General features: G+C 38.7%; 1 pseudogene; it reads left to right on the top strand.

Annotated features, from left to right (window-relative positions):
- The first annotated feature begins 649 nt into the window (after positions 1 to 649).
- On the top strand, positions 650 to 17,285 carry LOC121444386 (annotated as a pseudogene).
- The last annotated feature ends 2,202 nt before the right edge of the window (positions 17,286 to 19,487 follow it).

The following is a 19,487-nucleotide window of genomic DNA, read 5'->3' as shown; positions in this document are numbered from 1 at the left end:
GAAAAAAAAATACAGTGAATTTTCAAGATGACAAAAAAATTTAAAACGATGGAGGAACCGCAGTGGTCCTGGGTTGGATGACACATGTTGAATTTATTGGGCATCAATTTCCATAATCGGCTTGAAATTTAACAGTGTAGCAAATTAGTCAACATATTTATACACAGCTTTTTAGATGGTTGTGCCCGCTTTCATGATTCTGTGATGTGTGTATAAAACTGCACTGTAAAATGCTTAATTTCTTTGGTTACAGCACCCCCGCGACCCTCCCACACAGCCATTAATTAAGACATGCCCTGTTGGCAAGTTACAAGCAAATTGACATTTTAAAAATGAAACTGTACAAAACTCTCCGCAGTTAATTAAACTGTGGGAGAGATGTGCTAGATGTGCTGTGGAAAAGCTTTTTATTAAATGTGCTTTTTTTTTTTTTTTTTGCATTCCGTTCTCGTAGAAAGGTTAAAGTGGGATGGGGCACGGAGCGCTGCGGAGGCGGAGAAGGGATATACGTCTCAGGGATACAGGAAATACGGTAACAGCGAAACCAGGAGGAAGCCAGCCCCGTGCCTGGAGGGGATCCGCCATCTCAGATCTCTCGGCCTTGCCAGGGCCCACCAGAGAAAACTGACGCTCTGGTCCGGCCATATCTATGGGGGACCAACCTTGTGCCTCCGGGGGATCCACGCTCCCACCAGGAGAAACGCGGGAACCCAAGCCTCCAAGAAGGCGCTGTCTCCTGGCTCCGCGGTGGGATTATCCCCGAAGGGACTCCCAGTGGAGGTAGTACCACTCTCCCCTCGGCGCCTCCTCCTGCATCTGATGGACTGAAGTCGCACTCTCCTCCTCCGGAGAAGTAGTGAAATAGATTTTTCCCAGCCTAAATCAGGTCAGATACTTTCTTTCTCATTTGGGACATCCAGGCTCTCTGGAACTTAATTGTGCTTTTCCCCAGCTGTTCTCCCTTTCCTGTTCTTTCCACAAATTCAAAAAAAAAAAAAAGAATAAGAAAAAGAGAAACAACTTATAGGCGTTGAATGGCTCTTTTACAAAGTACGCGTGGATGGAATGATTATTTGATTGCATTGAGTAATTAAGATATTTCACGTGAGATAACTGAGTTTTTAAAGTAAACTGCAGTATTTTGATTTTCGTGACAGGCCACGGTGTAGCGAGGTACTAACAAAATGTTCCCTGCTCGATAAATTAAAACTGAATGGGAATTTACTATACTGTTCTCTCTACTTTTGTGTATATTGGAATTTTTTTCCATTTAAATGGAAATGCTTAGTTCAAGAGCAAAGATGTGCGTAAGGCCTACGGCCTGTAAGATGAGCTCTGAGAACTAGTTTTTTTTTTTAATGTAAAATGGGATTTAGTAAGTGAAAACAAAAGTTACAAAATGATGCTCAAACCCAAGTACCATAAAAATGTGCTTGTCCGAGGTATTGAGACATCATGGATGGACCAAGTCACCGCTTGTTAGTAATGAGAGCCATCTAAGAGGAAGGGAAAACTTTGGGTGGGCCTTAAAGGGTGAGTGACATCTGCCATCTGAGATGGACTGCTATTTAGGCCTAGTGTTTCCAGGATGAAAGGCCCAGGGCAGGCTTGTTCTGAGGCAGCTTGCCTGTAATCCTGACTGTGTGAAAGAAATGAGCTACAGACTTTGACCATTTGCTAAGGAGTAAGCAGTTTTTTCTCGAAGCAAGGAATATCATCATAGGCGATTTCCAAACAAGCGCCATTTGTGTTTTAAGACTAATTCTTCCTTTCGGGAAAGTAATAGCATGTTTAAATGAGCCTTATAGATTGTAAAAACAAACAAACAAAAAAAAGGCGGGGGGAACCCAGGTTTGACTCAAGTCTCATCAATCCTTCTTCCTCGCGTGCGTTTCTGGAGTCCTTGCTGTGGTTAGGCCTTGCACAGGGAGATGTGGGGGCAGATGGCGAAGGTGCAGTGGCTGTTGCGTAGCAGGAGTGAAATAGATATTTAAGCAAGTTATGAATAACATTGGCAACTGTGGATCTTCTGGGTTTAGGTTTGTTGCTAAAACATAAGAAAGGAAGGAGTTCCATTTCATCAGAAAGCAGCTGATCCCTAGTTATTCCATAGGCTTTTCCTCCCATGTGGGTCTTTTTTTTTTTAAACCTATATTCAAAGGCAAAATGTGATAATGCGGGCTATAGGGAGGGAGATGCTCACCTAGAAAACAAAGGAAGCTATTCAGGGCAAGAAGTGTGTAGGAGCTATGTAATTTCTCCCCAGTGATTTAAATCATAAAAAATTGTAATGGTGAATACTTAGTGAATTTTTTTTGTGTCCCATACATTTTCTAAAGGGTTTGGTGTGTTAGAGTTTAATCACATATCCACCAAAGGATGTCTGGATAAGGCCATAAGTTCCTAAGTTTCTACCAGTGATGAGACACGTTGAGATTTGATTAAAAAGAAAATGCTTGGTTCCAGAGACTTGATGCTGTAAGCTGCTGTGCTGAACATGCCCCCTTATACTGCGTACCTATTTAATAAGAATTGTGTCATTGAATTGGGAGCTGAAAGGAACATAAGGAATTGGAAAAGTCGAGGGAAGATGAGTCAGACTGAATGTGGCAGACAGAATGACTTCACCTTGCTTCCTGTTTTCTAGTCGTTGAGAGGTTGCAGTATGATTCCATTTCCCTGGTGCGTTTGTAACACAGTTCACCCATTGACCACCATGAAGATCCTTGCCAACGCTACCCTGCTTTTGCTGGTGTCCCGCAGCTGGAAGTTGTGTTGCTAAAGGTAATCTTTTTGTTTTGTTTTTCTTTTTTTTTCTTTACTAAAAATGCATGTAAAGAAAAAAAAAAGGAATTGAAAATGACACGTTCAAAATAACTGACAAAACCCCAAAAGCTAGCATTAACGATAAAATTGAAACCATATGCACCAAAAACTAGCCAGGTAAATCTGTGAAGCACTTTAGTAAATTTACTGCTGATTAGTTTATAGTTTCTGCAAAGTGAGTCTTTTTAAAGCCCATTTTGTAATTGTTACTAGTGAAGGGGAAAATGATTTGTACTTTTATATTGATTTTATAACATGCATCCTTTCTGAATTATATTTTTCTAGTAATTTGTAGATTGTTTTGGGCTATTTGTAATTATATTGTATTGGCACTGTCTATTTTACCAAAATGCATTGTTTTAGTTTGCCCAAGAAAATTTTTTGGGGGGAGGGGGTGTTTTGAGACAGGGTTTCTCTGTGTAACAGTCCTGGCTGTCCTGGAACTCACTCTATAGAACAGGCTGGATTTGACCTCACAGAGCACTTCCTGTCTCCTGAGTATTGGGATTAAAGGTGTGGGCAACCACCACCCAGCTGAAAATTAGTTAGTATTCACAGTTAGCTGGAGAGATGGATCAATGGTTAAGAACACTGCCTGCCCTTCCAAAGGTCCTGAGTTCAATTCCCAGCAACCACATGGTGGCTCACAACCATCTGTAATGAGATCTGATGCCCTGGTCAGTCGTCCTCCTCAGCTTAGACCATGAAACCCAATATGGACAAGTTCAACAGAACCGCCATATACGGGCTGCCCATGCACACACAGCATTGCCAGAGCATACATTTTATTCAATTCGATTTTCATAGTTTGCTGAGAAGACTTATTGTGAATGGTTATGGAGTTTTTTTCCCCACCAAATATTTTGTCTATATCTACTTGCATAAGCATTTTCCCCATTTATATGGCAATATGACAATGTGATAAGTTACAATAATTTTAATGAATTTCCTTTTTTTGGTTTTAACAAGGCTTTTTTATTTTGGGGGATGGGGATAGGACAGAGATTAGCCTCCTATATTGGTCTTCAGGAATCATATGCTTTTTTGTGTGTTTTGTCTGTTTGTGTTTTGTTTTGTTTTTTGAGACAAGAGCTGTTACTGGGTCCTGATGAGGATAGGCTGACTGGCCAGTAAGCCCAGGTGACCACTGTCCCTACCTCCCCAGCACTGGGATTACAAGCCTGGCCACCATGCCCAGCTTTTATTTAGGTGCTAGAGTTAGAATTTAGGTCTTTTTGCTTGAATAGTGAGCAGTTTGCTTACTGAGCCACCTCTCCAGCCCTGCTTTCTCCTTTAATTATTTAATCTATATTTCTTTTTCTTCTAATTCCCTTTCATTTGTTCATTTTCTGATTTAATGAATTGAACTCTAGCTCATTAGTATTTCTTTTCTAAAAAGGTGAAAACTACAAATTATTCTCTACCAGTTTGTAAGAATTTGCTTATTATTTTGTTATACTTTAACAATTATTGCTTTATGATGTCTAAATGATTTTTTAATTTGGCAATTTTATATGTGTGGGTGTTTTGCCTGCATGTAAATATGTATGCTTAATGCTTAGGGATGTCAGAGGAGAGCATTGGATCCTCTGGAACTGGAACTACAGATGGCTGTGAGTGGCCATGTGGGTTCTGGGAACTGAATTCGGCTCCTCTGCAAGAGCAACAAGTGCTCTTAACCGCTGAACCAGCATCTCTTCAGCCCCAGCTGAAGAGTTTTGCTTTTTAAATTTCCAGTTATTTATGCATTCTTTTCGAAATAATTGTATGATGAAAACATTCACCAAGCTATAAGTTTTATTTTCTGCTACTTTAACGTATTTTTAAACTTCCTTGCAGCAACAACAGAAAAGAAATTTACATATATGCTGTACATCTCAATAGAATTTGGTAATATAAAGCTTTTTTTGCTAGGTATGGTGGCGCACACCTTTAATTCCGGTATCCAGGAGGCAGAGACAGGTGGATCTCTGAGTTTGAGGCCAGCCTAGTCTATAGAGTGAGTCAGGCTAGCCTGGGCTACATAATGACACCTTGTCTACAAACAAAACAAAAACTGAAAGCTTCTTTTCTTTCTTCAATACAAAGATCATGGTTAGGATGTTTAATTGAAATCCACAGTTAAACCATGAGGATATTATAGAAAACCTCCCATATCTTTCTCCACATTTATCAGCAAGTATTTTGCCACATTTGCCCTACCATTCTTTTTCCTTCTACCATCTAAAAGGAATTTGCAGCTATAATTCTGCTTTACTTCTTAATACTTCACTGTGTTTACTTGGAATAAATACATTCTCATACATTATCTGTTTTTTTGGTTGAAGTTGCAGTCCAGGATGATGTGTTATACTTAGTTTTTTTGTTTTTGTTTTTGTTTTTGTGTGTGTGTGTGTGTCTTTCTAGTCCTTGATCAGGAAGTTTCTTCAGTTTCTTCAATCTTCTTTGTCTTTGTTTACATTGACAATTTTTCAAAATATAAGATAATTATTTTATAGAATGCTCCTCAATTTAGGTGTCAGTATCATTTCCTCCTTTTTATATTTTGATGATGTATGTTGGCAGGAAGACCTCAGAATTCATATTGAGTTTTTCTCTGGGCATCATAGTCATAATTTGCTCATGATGCAGATGTCATATCCACATTGACTTCTTGCTTAAGTTGCTGGGATTTTGTTGGATTAATCCTTTGTTTTCTTGTTACAGTCAATAATTTTTTAAAAAGATTTATTTATTTATTATGTATACAATATTCTGCCTGCATGTGTGCCTGCAGGCCAGAAGAGGGCACTAGATCTCATTACAGATGGTTGTGAGCCACCATGTGGTTGCTGGGAATTGAACTCAGGACCTCCGGAGGAACAGCTAATGCTCTTAACCTCTGAGCCATCTCTCCAGCCCCCAAAAATTTTGCTCTGAATACTTGGAGATTGTGTATCTTTTCTGTTCCTTATCAAACTATCTTCTACTAGTTTTTGTATCTGTTGATTATTCTTGACTAAATGTTTTTACTATGACTACAGAATAATGAATTTCAAGCTCCATCATTTTTATTGCATTTACTAGTGTATATTCTACTTGAAGAGAAAGCTTTTCTGTATTTATTTATTATATTTAAACACCTAAATTTTTATGTTATTTTATAAATAGCCTGTTGCTATCATAATTATTTTACTCAGCTTGTTTTCTCTACCCTTTGGCATGGCACCATTCTTTGAGAGATATTTATTTTAACATTTCTTTTCTTCCTTACTTTCAGGCTCATCTCATATTTTCTACCCCATTGACCATTTCTCTATTTGACTGTGTTCCTGGGAGATCATATTTACAAGCTGAGGTGTGGATCTATGGATCTTTTTTTTTAATCTTTTGTTATTTCACATTTAATTTTAGAGTACAAACATGGTTTCATAGTTGTTGAAATTTGCTGAATGTCTTAGAGAACTTAATGATTACTATTGCTTGTATGTTTGTAAGAGGTTTGTATATTCAGCCTGTTATAGGGATCTATAAATATCTGCTAAATGTGTTACTGTGTTGTATAAGTCTCCTAGGTCTTAGTAAAGTCTAGGATACAACTTTTATCCTTTTTGTGACCCTTTTCTTAAATCTTTCCTTAGAATCTATTTTGTTTGCAAGATTCCATTGTGGCGATGGCATTTGCTTTTCAGTTCTTTAATCTAGTCATCTTTCTGTTGAGATATAGCCCTGAGAGGCCTGGAACTCCCAGAGATCCTCCTGCCTCTGCCTTCTGAGTGTTAGGATTAAAGGCGTGTGCCACCATGCCTTGCCTCACTCATTTTTTTTTTTTTGCTATGTATCCTGTTTTCTTGCATTCTTTTGTTTGTTGTGAATTTAGGGCTCAAAGTAACAGCTTTATTATATTACACTGCTATAGATCTGGTGTAGGTTTTATCTGGTTAAATCAGAGTGCTGGCCAGCTGCATTTCTTCCCAGAGGCTCCAGAAGACAATTGGTTCTCTGCTCCTTAGGTTGTTGGTAGAAATGAGTTCCTTACAAAGCTAAGAGTGAGAGCCCCATTTCCTTGTTGGATGGCAGCTGACAGGTGTCCTCGGCTTTTAGAAGCCCTTCATTTGTGACCCTCTTTCATTGTCTTCGAAGCCAACTCTCAGTTGAGTCCCCTACACACTTAAAACTTCTCTGTTTCTTTTTCTCATCCACCCTCTCTCTGCTCAGGTAGGAAAAGGATTTCTATGTTTAATATACAATCAGCCAAGGTATGCCACCCAGTTAATCCAGAGGAAATTATTCTGTCTTCAAATCCGTAACCGAATTACATTGCCAGAGTTCTTTTACCATGAAAAGCGATATAGTCGCCAGTCCTGAGAATTATGATGTGAACCCCTTTATGTACCTATTATTCTGCTTTCCACACATCCCATTATTGCAGTTAACCATAACCGTAATTCAGTGTTTGATAATCCATTCTTTCATTCAACCAGCAGAAATATTTTTTAAAACATATATTAAACATATATTAAAGCAAACATCTGTTATATTACAGACATTGTACCAAGTGCCCATACTGCCAAAATAAGATGTCTAACTCACCCACTAAAGCCATAAACCAGTTTGGTAAGTTTCGTAGGAATTAGCACATACTGCCGTTTAAGAGAATGCAAGAGGCTGTACTGCCTAGATGAGAAATACCAGGATGGATTTTTGTGTGCATCGATGTCTGTGCTGGGACTTAAAGAGTACACTTAGGTATTAAGGCTGGGGAGTGGTAAAATGTATTAGTTACTTTCTGTTGCTCTGATAAAATACTATGATCAAAAACAACCCAAGGAAGAAGGGGTTTATTTTGGTTTAAGGTTCCAGAGAGACAATCCGTAATGGTGAGGAAGGCATGTCAGCAGTCAGCTGGAGCAAGAGGCTGGCTGATCACATTTTATCCAGGAACAGAAAGCAGAGAAAGCTAACAGGAAGTGGGGCAAGGCTCTACACCCCCAATAGTCACTCCCCCCCCCACTTCCTTGCTTCCTCCAGAAAGGCTCTAGATCAGAAAGGTTCCATAACATTTCCTGAAATCCAGGAGGTTGGCCCTGAACTCTTAAGCACCAATCCTGCCCAACCTCCAAGTTTCTAGGATTACAGGCATGTGCCACCACGTCCATAACATTTCCGAACAGCACTAATCCACTGGGGACCAATTGTCAAATACTGGGGACATTTCTCATTCAAACCATCATAAGGGCAAGTAGAGAATAAGTAGTGAGACTGTAATGACCAAAAATACAGAGCTCAGGACAGCCTGTTCTTTTAGAGGACACAGGTAATAGTTGCTACGTCTGCAAGTCATGTAACTTCCTAGGATGTAGGGTGAATATGCAAATTTTGTGCTCTTTACTGAATAGTTTCCAGATAAATCAATAAGAAATATAAAGTCATTACAAACTTTTAAGGAAAGCCAAATGTGCTAGCACACTCCTTTAATCCCAGCACTTGGAAGGAAGAGGCAGGTGGCTCTCTGTGAGTTCAAGGTGAAACTGGTCTACATAGCAATGTCCAGGCTAGCCCAGGCTACATAGTCAGGCCCTGCCTTAAAACAGGGTCTCTTATAAGGAGAGTGTTATGTTCATATACCAGTCTTCATGCAGAAGATAGCATAGGAAGATACTGGATTGAAAAGATAGTTAATAATGTGAAAACCCTTCAAGTAATAAAACTCTGAGCTTAGCCATTGATAGTTGAGATGAAATACAGAGAAATGGATTAAGAATGATTTTTGAAATATTGATCAGATGGTATATTATTCAGGATTTAGCCTGTGAAACATGATCAGTAGGAAATATGTAATAAGAAATTATATACAATTGTGGTGTATTGACTTGGGTCTGAAATCTGTAGAGTAGGTTCGTGGGATGGGCCCCCTGAAATTCTCCAGCTCAGGCTACAACTGAGATACATATTTCAGAGAAGTTTTATCTCTATTCTTCATGCCTATCAATTGACTAAATCAGATCTCGCAAGATTATCTCCCAGCTCCTTATTTAAAGCCAGCTGGTTGCAGATGTCAGCCACAAGAAAAGCAAAATACCTTCACAGCTGCCCTGGGACCGTAGATTCTAAGCTAGCCAACTAGCAACAAACGTTCGTGACAGATAAGAGTTCTATATGAAGGAAGGCAGTTCTCAAATTTCTGAATTTAGTATTGTGTGAAGTCACTGTCTGAGGGACAGAATGCAATACATGGGATAATTTTCACTATTTTCAGTAAGCTCGCTAGACAGAGAGATTCCTGGCAAGCTGGTAAAGCTCTGAGGTGACAAGAGCACTTTTGATAAGTAGGGTAAAAACTGCTATCAAGAGTGACCATTTAGGGCAAGGGAGCAAATTAGATACTCTAAAGCACAAATCCATAGAGAAAACTGTCTGAAATCAACTCTAAAATCACCGACATTTCAAGAGCAGCTGAGAAAGACGAATGAAGGGGATTTAGAGGGCAGGTCCTGGTAGAGTTTGCTGTCCAGATTTGAAAGAAAATTCAGGAAGCAACTGTCATATATGGCAAAGGGTTTAATATATTGAAATTTTTTTACTTTTGCCTTTTCACTTTTAACACAGCCTTGAGAATGATGTCTCTAATATATATATATATATATATATATATATATATATATATATATATATACATAATGTTTCTCTGCTTAAAATTCTTTAATGATTTCCTCATATATACAATAAAATCTTAAATGGCTTGCAAGATTACATATGCCATGTCTCTCAAGCCTGATGTATTACCAGTGAGCATTTCACCTTATACCAACTGCACAAAAGCCTTTTGTTGGATTTTTTTTCTTTTTCCTTTCATGGTTTTGTTTTGTTTTTTTTCAGGACAGGGTTTCTCTTTGTAGTACTGGCTGACCTGCCTGGAACTTGCTTTGTAGACCAGGCTGGCCTCAAACTGCCCAGCTTCATTGGATTCCTTATCCCACTATGATTCTCTTGAACTTCTTGTTACTTCAGGCTCATTTCATATTACATTTGGAACTCTGATGTCTCTGCAGTCTGCCTTACAAAGCCGCCTATCTGTCATGGCCTTGGGGGATTTAACCCTAATTCCCTGACTTCAAGAAGCCATTATTATTGCATCTTTGTAATCATCTTTATTTCTGGTTCCAGTATTTGTATTTGTTTGCACATATCAGATATCAAAATAGTAGACACACTCAGAAATTTTGGTGTTGCTAAGTTCCACCTTGTGGATTGTGAACGGTGGTGTGAACAGTGCTGTGAACAACAGAGCTTTGCTGGGTCTACTTATTTCTCCCCTTTTTATTGAAAATAGACTTTTTTTCTAACACAGTTTCCCCTCCCTCTACTCCTCCTAGCTCCTCGCCACTTGCCCTCCCCTCTGGACCCACCTCCTTTCTCTCACTAGAAATGAACAGGCTTCTAAGAGATAACAACATAACAAAACAAAATACGATAAGCTAAAAACAAAGCTTTCACATCCAAGTTGGATAAGACAAATCAACAGAAAGAAAAGATCCCGAGATAAAGCACAGGAGTCAGAGACCCACCAGTTCACACACTCAGGATTCCCATAAAAACACTCAACTGGAAGCCATAGTATATACACAGAGGACCTGGTGCAGACCCATGCAGTCCCTGTGCGTGCTGCTTCAGTCTCTGTGAGTTCAGATGACTTTTGCTCACTTGATTTAGAGGGCTTTGTTCTTTTGGTGTCTTTCTGCCTCCTCTTTTCACGGGGTTCCCTGAGGTCTGAGGGAGGGATTTGATGGAGACATCCCATTAGAGCTGTGCATTCAACACCCCTCTCCCCGTAATGTGTGGCTGTGGGTCTTGGATTTGTTTCCATCTGCTGCAGGAAGAAGCTTTTCTGATGATGGCTGAGTAAGGTATTGATCTATGAGTGTAGCAGAATGCCATTAGGAGTCATTTTATCCCTACTTTAAAAGAGACCAGTAGAAGAGGTCCCATGGAAATCCCTAAACAACCCAGGCTGTTGCTAAGAGAATAAGTTGTTCTTCACAAACTGACAGTGGGGCCTATTGCTGAAGACAACATACACGACTCATTGAACATGGAGAGGTCTAGCTCGTGCCTCCATTCTAGTGTCTTTGATATAGGAAGGCACTCTACAGGCTACCAAAAGAGAAACTTAAAATCAACCGAGCCACTACCCAGCCATAAAATCCTTGATCTACAATCTGTCCTGGCTTCAAGATACACTAGTGCAATCATTTATGGCAAAGCTTCTGAGCATAACCAGCCAGTGTCTGGTTTGACTTAAGACCCACTATATGAGATGGAACCCATACCCAATACTTTTTGGGTGACTTGAGACTAGATAGTCCAGAGACCTAGGGTAAAATAAAATACTACATTTTTTTATTATATTGAAATGCACAGTTGGCTTTGGGACCATCTCTGTCCCATTAAACTGTGCTGGTGACAAAATAAGGGTACAATTCAGACTCATCTTTTACCATCTTTAGGTCCTTTAGGCCTACAGCTGGATCAATGCCCTTGTACTTATTAGAGGGGCCTCAGATCAACAAGAGGCCTTTTGGTATTATGACCCTTTCCAGGAAGGAGGGAGTTCCTATTGTTTCTTCACTAGATATGTGAGTTACCGCCCATTCCAAAGCTCTGGAGCAAGGAAACATCCCCTTAGCATGAGCTGACCAAGTTTTTCCCCTCTTCACCTTCCGTGTCCCATTCTTTCCCTTCTGGCCCACTCCTAATTGATAAGAGAACAGAACAGGGCAGAGGAAATGCTCTAAAGAGAGATCTTGGGCCTTTCAGCTATCTGGTGGCCTTCTCTGGGCTCTCTGTTGATGGTCAGGTCCATTCTCTGCACATGGGTGAGCTACCTGGTGCTCATATAAGAGACACCCGTGTCTTCTACCCCATGGTTGTCTTCCCTGGCCGTTTGCTTGGCTGGGCTCAAGGTTACAGTATGGTCTCCAGCTGAATTCACAGGCCTGTCAGAAAGTAATCCTGCAGCAAAATAATGATCAAGCCAGTACTGTGACCAGCACTTTCTACTGTGGAGAGTTGGACTATGACTTGAATCTTCCTATGGGGTCACAGGGAACTACATGTGTGTGTTTTAACTTTAATTTTTTTTTTCTTCTTGTAAGTTACAGCAGGAACCAAGGGAGACTGAGAAGGCCAAAGGGAGGGGAAAGTCAAGCTGCTGCTTGAACAGGATTCCTGTGAGGCCCCTAGCCAACTAGTCCCTAGTTTCTTAGCCTCTTGCTTAGCACTTTCTTGGTCTTTGCTAGCAGTTGGAATGGTTCGAGGACCACATCAACAGATGGGCAGGGAAAGAGTTGTAGCTGTGATCTGTGACGATCCAGAGGAAAGTGTAAGTGATGCCCATCAGTGGAAAGCACAGAGTAAATGCCAGTAGCATATGTCTTCCGGGTGACACTTTAACTGGACTTACTACAAGAAGGAAAGGCACCTGGCTTCCACTGCTTGGGAGCACTCTGAGAAGGGAGAGGCAGATATGGTGGTAGGCTCCCAGAGACAGAGGCCTGGAACTTCCAAGTAGAAATGCCTAACCACGCTACTGTTGTGTCCCTACCCCCCACTGGTGTTCCTGTGAGGAAAGGAGCGACCCGGTCCAGCATGCCTGTAGCTCTCAGGATTGGTCACACTGTTGATCTTCACAAAGGATACCAGTATCAATGGCCCAGTGCCTAAGTCACTGGCCAATGACCTAGCTCCACATGATTTAATGTTAAGGTTCACTGGCCTCCATGCTGCTACCTGTGTTGTCCTAGGGTTTCACTTTTGGAGGTGATGGGTCTCTAGAACACTAAGTGCATATAGAATACTATGCTATGCAATGCTGGTATTTTCTTCAATATGACCAATGCTTTCTCTTCACTTGTACCTCCTTAGAGGCATAGGCCACACTGGGAATGCACAGAGCTTCTTGACAAATTTGAAAGTTGTCCTCCCAAGGCATTCTGGCATTTTTCTGTGGACTGAATTGAGAAATAAGCGTTCTGCGCATTCTTTACTGGAACAACAGTTAAATATGATGAGTCCAAAACCAGACTCACAAATAGTAGCAAATGTCTGTCATTCATCAACCACTGAGAGACTTTTCCTAAGTCTTGTATTAGATACAAGGCCACCACTTCAGCTGTGAAAGATAAGAGGAGGGAGAGACGTGCAGAGATCTGGACAAGTGAATGGTGGGATTCCCGCTTTCAATGTCACACAATCTCTTTCAAAAATAATTAACTGTAATCTCTCTGCATCTTTTTATGGTTTTTGTCCTACCATTTCAAATCATACTAAAGTGTGCATCATATTCTTTACTTCCTTCACTCCTTATATTTTGTGTGCATTGATGCTTTTCCTATTTGAGGAAAGGATTACTTTCTCTGACTTGTCTATATTGCCTGTGTAAGTTGACATTACTTGGTACAAATGAAAGTTTTTCACTTGTCCATCAGCCACAATGTGCTTCTTAACACTTTTTGTCTTTGCTTGTTTTCTGTACTGTTTTGCAAAACAAAGCAAAATACTAGTTCATAAAACACTGCATCATACATTAAGCATATAGTTCATTGATAGAAAACATGCCTATCTTGTATGAGTCCCTGGGTTTGTTTCATAGCACCAAAACACCTCCTAAAATAAATTCAAGACCCAGTGTATTATATTGTAAAATATTATATTTGGAAGGAAAATTTAAATCTATTTAGGAGGTTAGTGTAGCTTTTACTAAGGTCTCCAATGGAATTTTAAGTATAAATTCTTTTAGATAACCTCTTGCTATGGAGCCCAGGCTTGACTGGAACTCACCACAGTGGGTTGCTTTCAGTCTCCTGATCTGACTACATTTACCTCCCAAGTGATAGAATTCCAGTCATGTGTTACCACATCCTGCTTATAATTTGTTTTTGAACATGAAATACTACATTTAAAGAAGCTAAAGGTATTTTTTTAAAAAAAATTGTTTATATAACCTCATAATTGTGCTGATACATAGCTATCAAATGTTTATTTCATGTTTCATAAACTTTAAGTAAAAGAGCCACTAGTTCTGTCTGAGGTCTGCCTCATGTAGAGACATGTAGAGAATGAATTATTATACCTATTTTAAGAGAGCACAGTTGGCCCTCCATCAAAGGCTCTGTGTTGATGGATTCAGTTAGCTCCAGCCCCAGTTAGCTCAAATGTCCTTTTGTTGCTATGGTTGTCCTATACTGTATTAGTGAATCTTTGATTGTTTTGCTGGTAGACTTTTTTATATGACTACTTAAACCATATAACAACTATTTGCATAGCATTTATATTGTTTTAGGCATTGCAAGTAATCTATGATATTTATATATGAGAATGTAAGCATGCATGTCATTTATATGGAAATATGATGCCAATTTATACAAGGGAGTTAAATATTAACAGAGTTTGGGATCCATTTCCTGGCAGGTAGATACTTGGGGAAACTTGAAATTTGGTTTGCCTCATAATCCAACAGGCTGAGAATATATTTGGATATTTATGAAAACAATTGGAACCAGGTGGTAATAGCACATGCCATTACTCCCAGCAATCAGTAGGCAGAAGCAGATGGATCTCTTTGAGTTTGAGGCCTGTCTGGTCTATAGAGTGAGTTCTAGGACAGCCAAGACTACACAGAGAAACCCTGTCTCAAAAAACAATAAAAGGAAAACAATTGGAAAGATATTCCATGCCCTTTATTTAGAGAATTATTAAGTTGTAAAATCTTGTGGTATACTATTTTATACATATTCAAAAGAGTATATTAAATCTATAATATATACTAAATGTAAAATGATAAGTAATGAAAACATTGCATAATAATGTATATTATATAAACTCATTTTAATAACAAATGGGAAACCTACATATTTGTCAATATATCTGTTTATGATGAATTTAAAAATGGGAGCATGTACTCTAGACTACATCTGTCAACCTGCAGAGACTAGAAATGGGACTTATTGGGAAAAAAATTACTAAACTTTTCTTTCTCTTGTTTTTTTAGACATAGGGTCTTACTTAGCCAGCCTAATTATCCTGTCTCAACTTCCCAAATGCTGAGATTACAGGCATGTATGCACTACACCTAGCTTCTAATCTTGTCTTTATACATTTTATATTTTATCCCTTATTACTATACCTATCTTAAAATAATTTTAATGAAACTTTTAAGCTTATATATAAAGAAAGAAATCATAAACAATATGAAGTCAGTTGATACACACTCCGGTTACATTAATGCACACATACAAATGGGTATAATGAATAATTCATAAATTACTCCTAATAACCTATCAAATAGTCCTGTCTTTTAGTAAAAAAAAACATGAATTAAAAGAATGGACAGGTCATGGAAGACAGAATGTATGTGGTCAACCATGATGAATGACTTTGTGCATTCTTTACTGGAAGTCAAAAGGCAGTTGAATCTGTTGAAATCAAAACTGAACATACAAACAGGAGCCACCCCCATTCTGTCATAAATCAACCGTTGGGGAATCTCTCATTTGTACTAACTATATCATACTCAATGCCATTCAACAACTGAATGATTAAAGAAGTTAACATTGTAATATAATGTAAAGTAACATTGTGAAACAATAAAATATTGAGGTAAGCCAGTTTTTTTAAAGAATGTTTATAAAGTGAATTTGGTGGGTGTGGTGGTGTATACCATAATCTCAGCACTTGGGAAACAGAGACAAGAGGGAAATCCCCAATTTTACAAATTCACTATTAGTTCATTCTATTTGTAGTAGTCAAAATTCTTGGGAGATGGCTCAGTGGGTAAAGTGCTTGCTGCATGAGTGTGAAGCCCTGAGTTCGAGTCCCCATAAACCAGGTAAAACTGGGTGTGGAACCACACATCTGTAATCTCAGCACTCCTACGCCAAGATGGGAGGTGAATCCTTGGAAGCTTGTGGGCCAGCTAGCCTGGCCTCCGCACCTGTGACCAACAGAGAGACCCTGTGTCAGACAAGGTGGAAGGTGAGAACCAACATCTGAGATTATCTTCTGACATCCATATGCACATCATGGAACATGTACACCCACATGTGAATGCATACACACACATGCACACACACACACACACACACACACACACACACACACACCCTATTAACACACAAAAGATGAATTCTCCATAATCCTCAGATTTATAAATGATAATGCCAAATATATAATATGTGAATTACATACAATGAAAGTATAAACAGTTGAAAGATTTTTTAACAACATCAGCATTTTTCCAGGTATGTATTTTGACCTGTCTTTCATTTGTGGAGTTGATGAAAGTGACCCTATGTAAGAATAAATCGACTTTATTGTTTTTCATAAGTAAAAGTTGCAATCACACTTGATGCCATTTAACAGAGGAATAATTTAATAGGTAATATTGCCATATAATAGAATGAGACAACTGAAACAGTGAGACAAGTTAATTTTTATAACGAAATATTATTAAGGGAGCAGGTTATAATGGTACACACCCATAATCCCTGCACTTGGGAAACAGGCAGGAGGGAAATTCTGAGTTTGAGGCTAGCCCTGGCTGTACAGTGGTAGTGAGATATTATCACAAAAAGAAAAACAGCTAGAACTTAAATGGGTAAAAAATTAGTGAAGAAGTATATAAATTGATGATGTAATTCATATTCCAAACTCCAAATCTAAAATACTGTATTGTAACCACCATGTATGTGTATGTACATACATACAAACATACATAGACAATGGTAAAGAAGTAATCGATGCTGATGTTTTTATCTGGAGATACAGGGAAATCTGAGGAATGGTAAAAGTCTGGTGACAAGAAAGTTTCTATTTATATTGTTTAAATATGAATTTTCTAAAGAACATAAGAAGGTAGTCACGAGCGGTGAAGCAGCTTTCCTAGGAAAGCAAGAGCCACTGAAATAGGCATTCCAGCAATTCTCTGGGAGAAAATTACACTAAGGGTAGTAGAGACATCTGATCTCGTTGACACAAAAGCTTTTTTTTACATTCAAACACATTAGGTACCGAGCACTAGCAGATTATCAGGACCCTATGATCTGTTTCTCCTATAGCCTGTTTAGAAGGGGATCTGAAGCATTGCCTTCTGAACACGTGTTTGACCTGTATAATTGCATTTCTCATTGTAAATGAATATGTTTCTCTTTTTATATCTTTCAGTATTATGATGTAATGACTGTGATTTCACCTCCAGAATTTGGATGAATTTAGGACGTGGGCAAGATCGGGTTGTATACTTCTAGGACTGAAGGCCATGGTGTGTGTGGATCATGGTAAACTCACCAAAGCAAGCCCTTGACATGGTCCTGCAGAAGCCAATCATTGCTCTCTTTTGTTGACACCCAGTCTTTGCTCTATTGCATTAAAGCTTCATAAATGCATTGGTGTCCAAATAAATTTTGTGTTGTTGCTGTGTTCTAGCTATGTGTCAATTATCACTAAATTTTGAGTTTGAATTAAGTATCATGTGAAAATTCTAAATATAAACTAGTTCTAAAATTAGTCCCCAAATTCGATCTTTTTCTACAGATGGTCATCTAATCATCACGGTAGTGTGACTATGGCAGGAAAGGCATGGGTAGGTAAAAACTTAAGAGTTAGCTTGCCAGTAAGCTACATTAATTGACAGTTGATTTATGCCGTATTATGCCTGGAGTCCACATTTTAACTATTTTCTTCGTCAAGATGGTTTGTGGGCTTGTTTTTCTAATTTGCTACTTCTTAAATGGCCAGAATTAAATACAGTGAGTATCCTAATTACAAATATTTATAGGCATTGTGTGGTAAAATCACACATAATATGGTAAAACTTTAATTGCATAGTCTTACACTTGACATAGTTAATGAATTGCTCATTAATTATTCATGATTAGGGGTTTAAGTAGCTGAATGCTAAAGCACTTGCCTAACACAGCAGGTCCCCGGATTAGTCCTCCAAAGTGCCAGAGCCTAAACTAGGAATAATGCCAACAAGGGTTTGGGGGAGGGATTAGAGAGTCACAGGAAAATTGTGTATGTACTATAACAACTGTAAGACAGAGGTATAAGAAGGAGAATTCTGTCTTCTGAATTATAATAATGGAAAAGTACTTTTTTCTAAGTACACAGCATATCTGAAAGCAACATATAAACATGCCTATAGGTTAGTATATATAATGATCACATAATTTGTTCAAGTAATAGTTAAAGCTGAAAAATATTTTTAAAAAGGTGTGAAATGTATTTGATTCTGAACACTGAAATCAGTCCTTGCCCCAGAAGCAAGGGATCTGGAAAAAATTAATCACCAATACACTGATAATTATTTCTATTCCATGCACAATTAATACATTCTGAGCAAGGACATTAAAAACCCTGTATCTCATTGCCCTTTAGAGCTTTAAAACTATTGAAGGAGCACAAAAACTCCAAACAGAAATCATGGACTTCTTGAACACAATGATAACTGGTGATAGGCAAGTCATGGGCCAAAGACTCAACAGTGTCCAGATGATGCCAATTTCTGAAATATGCAGTGTAATCTGTATCTGAGTTCACGTTGCCTTCAGAAGTTCCAAGATGATATAAAGGTCATAGAAAAGTGATGGAACTCAAAAAGCCAAAACATTTCCAGGATATCTTATTTTTCCAGATATGAAAATTTGGTACAGAAATACAATAAGCAAAATGATGCATGATAGACATATTGATTAATGAAATCAAATCAGCAACCTAGAAACAAGCTGTCATTTTTATGGGCAATTTCTGAAAGGTTACCAAGGAAGGCTAAAAAGAATGGTGTTTTCACCAGACGGTGTTGCGACTAGCGGCCATCCACATACAAAAGAATGAAGCTAAATACCCACCTGACACGCAGTCAAAACTTAACCTTAAATATATCAAAGACATCAACCCAATGGTTACATTCTAAAATTCTTGGAAAGAAACAGGTGTATTTGTCAGCTCAAATTATCTATTTTAGATTTTGTGCAAAAAGAACAAGTTACAATGAGAAATGTGAGTAATCTTGATATTATAATTACATATGTTATTTTAGTCAAAAAATTAAAGGATTATTTCAAAGAGCTCAATGAGGAGAGGAAAGTGGTGGGTTGGAGACTTCTAGCATTTTCCTATATCTGCTATATTAAAATAAAGCAGAGGTTTGTCTTCAAGGAGAGACGGTGACGTGGAAAAGTACTTGAGTACTTGAGCAAGAATAGAGGCCAGGAAATCCAGAGATATTGGATGTTAAATTTATAAAAGAATCAACAATAGAGACTAGGGGTGGTGACGCGTTCCTCGTTCCACCCCTTCGAAACAGGATTTCTCTGTGTAGCCTTGGCAGTACTGGAACTCGCTCTGTAGATCAGACCAGCCTTGAACTCAGAGATCTGCTTGCCGAGTGCTGGGATTAAAGGTGTACGCCACTGCCTCTGCCACCACCAACTTTAATGCATGCCTTTAATCCGAGCACTTGAGAGGCAGGTTCATTTCTGTGAGTTCCGGAAACGATGTCTCAGAAAACCGGGGCTGGGGGGGACAACCTTGCATTGACGTTTGATCACAACCTAGGCAAGAAGTCAAAATGTTCTTCAGTAGGACAGTGGGGCTGTAAATTGAAGTGTCCCAGTGAACTTCAC

The sequence above is a fragment of the Microtus oregoni genome, unplaced genomic scaffold (genome assembly GCF_018167655.1).
Source record: "Microtus oregoni isolate MIOR12 unplaced genomic scaffold, Mior012 000121F_ref0000216, whole genome shotgun sequence".
In the NCBI taxonomy this organism is placed as follows: Eukaryota; Metazoa; Chordata; class Mammalia; order Rodentia; family Cricetidae; genus Microtus; species Microtus oregoni.
The sequence above is the reverse complement of the archived record's forward strand: the minus strand, read 5'-3'. Positions and strand labels throughout refer to the sequence as shown.